The following is a 4,343-nucleotide window of genomic DNA, read 5'->3' on the forward strand; positions in this document are numbered from 1 at the left end:
CCAATGTATAGAATCAGAGCTCTAGAAAACCAGGCCTAACAAGAAAAAAGGTTAAGGAGGCTTTACCTCTGCCACTTGAGAGGGAAGTTGCAAAATGTATCTGCAGTAGGACAATGATGAAGAAATTCCACAAGTGCAAACTAGCAAAGTTTCCTTGATTCTACCTGGGGAATATAAATGAAGAACAGCATTAGAGTCCACTGTCACAACACTCTCACGTTTTATCCAACCCCAGTGAAATGAAAAATTTCTAATATTCCATAAGAAGTAGCAGATCTAACAGACCAGAGTAGTTCATGTCCATCTGGTGCAAACAGCTGGCAGGAAATAAGGCGGTAGAGGGCACAACACTCTATATAGCCTCACCCTCAAAACATTGGTGGACAATAAGATGAAAGGTAGGAGGGGGCATATGTGCACTCTAACAGGTGCTGTTTGGGGAAGGGCTTACCATTGGGTTGCACCATTTGGTGCATCACCCATAAGTGTGAATCTACAAAGTCACCTTGCAGAACTCTGGTCACAAGTAAACAACCTTCTGATCCCTAACTTTCTATAAGAAGTAGTGAGGAATAGTACTTTGTCTTGATATTAGGCAAACCAGTACACGTCATGTAAAATCCTCTTTAGTCCTCAATTTGTGATTAATAGCAACCTACATAATGGTTGGTGTGGCTTCCATTCCTGTCTCATTTTTGTTAAGTATAGACATGTTGTTCCTTCCGTACATAAATGACTCATTTAACAGGCTCACTCTTGTTTATTGGAACGTTTCTCTGAAAGCATATAGCTTCTCTTCAATTAACAACTTGAGTTAACTTTATACAAGCATCTTAGAATTATACCTTGATAACAGTTACTTTTGACTACAGTTTTTACTGCATTCATTTAATCAATCTGATGTTTAATAACATTAAGCGCTTGCTTAAGATTACATATGAAGGGCCTGATCCTGATATAAGTTCCATGCATGTAACTCTTGGCCCTGTATAGTTAGTGTATTGACTCCATTTTATTAGAATATTTTATTTATAGGAAAACCTTCCAGTTCCTAAATAGGATCAGTTGGTATGGTATCACCATTAACATACTTCGGGGTTAGAAAAATCTGTGCATATTTTGTAGCAAGCAAGAATGTTTGAATATTAAACTGTGCACAAGGCACATGTATTAGCTATTGGGTAATACATTGAAAGTTCTTCACAGACAATGGAATCCTGCAGTTGAAATTTCTGGGGAAGACAATGGGAGTTTTGCCTCTGCAAGGACTAGGCAAAGACTAGAGGATTAAGCCCCAAATCAGCAATTCAGTGCTGCTAACCAGCCTATAAAACCTATTTTTGCTTTGATAGCTTTTTAAAGAAGGGTGTTAAAGCCTATTTATTTTATAACAACGATAAATTATTAATAGAGTACAGTATTTTGTCAATACATAATTAACATAATGTTTCAATTAATGTTATGCATCCAGGTTGTTTAATCTTGCTTTAAAGCACTACAAAATCTATCATGCACTGGCAGTCATCACACATTAATATTTCTGTGTAAAATACAGAAAACAAATGTGCTTCCAAGCAGCAGGGGAAAGCTTAAGGTGTGTTCAAGGGCGTGGGTATGGAATTACAGCGTGTCTCACTCTACACTGACTTCTCTGGGAAATATGCTGCATTCCATAGTACAGTTCAAGCATAAAGATGCCACAACTGGTTTGTCATGTTTAACATGGCTGGGGCAACAGCTTAAGCAACTTTGCAATTTTTTGTTTTCTTACTCATAGGTATTCACGTAACAGCTTGGAATGTTCTGTATTTATTACCACGCTGGGGTTTACAGTTACAATCCAGGAATGAGATTTTTCACCCCTGGGCCAGTCCCTGTAGGTAAAAGGTCCAAAGTGAGATAAAAGGCTCTAAAAGCCCCAGATGCAGCCAGGGAAGAATTTCCCAGTGCAGGAGCTGAGGAGGACAGTCTTTGCAAATCCCAGTGTAGAGGGCATGCCAGGGTTGTGGGGCTGGGAGGGTTGTAAAGGGGTAGTGAAGAGGTGGTCTAAATTATGAAAAGGGCTGTTCTGGCCTCCTGAATAGCCCAGAATTGGGAGTGAACACAGGGGTCTTAAAGCCACCTTAGCTTCCCCTCTCTGTGTTGCACATTCTGTGCTGTGCCAGAATCTCACCCAAGGTTCCTTGCTTTGGTCTTATGCAATCAGCCCTCAGTGTGGACCTCATATCATTTGAAGATAACACTACACTAAACTCTGGGCCCATGTTGTCAATACCCATTGAGCAGATACACACATCTGTTGTAAAAGTAGCACTAACGGCACATATAGGCACTATATTTAAATATAGGGGCTTGCGTGCGGTTCTGAGATGCCTGTTAAATTGAATATCTGCCTAGCACAGCATCTTTCAGGAAGACTGCACTGCTTTAAGGCTAGGAGACTATGAGAATAATCAGAGGGAACTGTTCACTCTGAATTCTAAACTTTTGCCTTGCCCAGAACGGCTGCAGGAATTGGAAACTTGAATCAATGTTATCGGATGAGTTAGAATCCAAACCAGAGCTGTTGGTTCAGTTTGTTCAGAACACGTCTATTCCACTGGGGCGAGGGCTGGTGGAATCAGAACCTAAAGGCATCACCTGTCTCTCCTCCTTCCTGTTACTGAGACCTCACAGTGCAACAGACTGATGTTGCCAGATGATTTTCCAAGTCACACTAACTCCTCCAAAGATGTTCGTTTTTTTGCTGTCTCGAGAAGCCTTCAGGTAAATTTAGGCCCTGACGGTGAGGAGACAAGAGCACAAACCATACAGAAACCACCTGAGTGCCTGTCAAGTCCAGAGTCTTCCAGTTTATTGCAAGACCTCCAGCCCAGTGACAGCACTTCCTTTATTCTCCTCAACCTAACAAGAGCAGGCCTGGGCTGTCCAGCAGAGCACCTGGTGTTCGTTCAGGATGAAGCAGAGGATTCTGGGAATGACTTTCTCTCCCATGACAGCACAGACAGCAGTACCCCATGGTTTCTATGAGTGCAGGAATTGGCCGATGATAATTTGATTGCTGCCACTCAAGCCCAGCTCACCAAGAATGCCAAAGCAAGCAATAATGGTGAAAGTGTTCATCTTTGCTTGGGAGATGGGTAGCCAAAAGATTCGAGCCCCATCCCCCACCTGTCCCACGAAGAGAAGAAGCTGAAGTGCACCATTGAGGGCTATGATCGGACATTTGTGTGGCCAGCCCACTTCAAATATAATTTAAAAAACTCACAGGCATGATTGTTCCGTCACCTGCCCAGCAGAAGGCTGTGGGAAAAGCTTCTGTGTCCTGCAAAGGCTGAAGGTGCACATGCTAACTCACCATGGTGAGAAACCATTTGTCTGCACTGAGGTGGGCTGTGGGAAGCAGTTCACAAGCACTGGGAATCTGAAATAGCACCTACGGATTCACACTGGGGAAAAGCCCTTCCTGTATGAGGCACAAGGATGTGATTGTTCCTTTGCTGAATACTCCAGCCTTCGGAAACACCTGGTTGTCCACTCAGGAGTGAAGCCCCATCAGCGCCATATCTGTGGGAAGACATTTTCCCAGAGTAGTAGCCCAAATGTGCATATGAGAAAGCACCACTCCAGAATTGGAGCTGCTGGAAGCAGAGAGCGAGAGCAACCAGAGTCGCTGCTGGGCAGCAGTTTGCTGGAGGAAGCAGCTGTGCATAGTGAGAATCTGATCTCCATGAACTCTCAGCCTCGTCTTGCCGTGAAGTCTCTGCACCTGCCAGATACTGACTCTATTATTGGAGTACAGGAGGAGGTTCTTGCTGAAGCAACACCAGGTGCCCTCCAATCAGCACCTGATGTGGTTTTGTCACAGTCTCATCACCTGGTCACCATGTCAACAGGGAGACACTCCTATGGGGTGTCTACTTTACTACAGTAAATCTACAGTTACAAAAGGAAGAAGAAACCAATGATATAGTAAGAGAAGACACAGGATATAAAGACAGAGAACAGACTTCTGCGTGCAGATCTCTTAAAGGAGAGATGCAGGTCCTGAATCCTGAGTACATGCTGTGCAGGCAGCTTACTTTTCATGACTTGCTGCAACAAAAACTAAACTGTAGTCCAGAATGAGAGATGAGATGTAGAACATGAGAGTTCCTGGTTACTGAAGCAGATGCCTGAAGCTAAATTCAGGCAGCAGTAATCACGTTGGACTGACAAGTGGGACTTTCTAAACTTGCCATCGGGAGGGATGCAGCACTTCCACCACTGCAACATCAAACCACTTTCACCTGAAGCTGAAGTTTGTTCACAAGCTCCAGCACTTACAAGGCATTAGTATTGCT

At 43.4% G+C, this 4,343-nt stretch overlaps 1 pseudogene; it reads left to right on the top strand.

The window, feature by feature from the left end:
• The first annotated feature begins 2,530 nt into the window (after nucleotides 1–2,530).
• On the top strand, nucleotides 2,531–4,112 carry LOC128830557 (zinc finger protein 410-like; annotated as a pseudogene).
• The last annotated feature ends 231 nt before the right edge of the window (nucleotides 4,113–4,343 follow it).

The sequence above is a fragment of the Malaclemys terrapin genome, chromosome 1, assembly GCF_027887155.1.
Source record: "Malaclemys terrapin pileata isolate rMalTer1 chromosome 1, rMalTer1.hap1, whole genome shotgun sequence".
Taxonomy (NCBI): domain Eukaryota; kingdom Metazoa; phylum Chordata; order Testudines; family Emydidae; genus Malaclemys; species Malaclemys terrapin.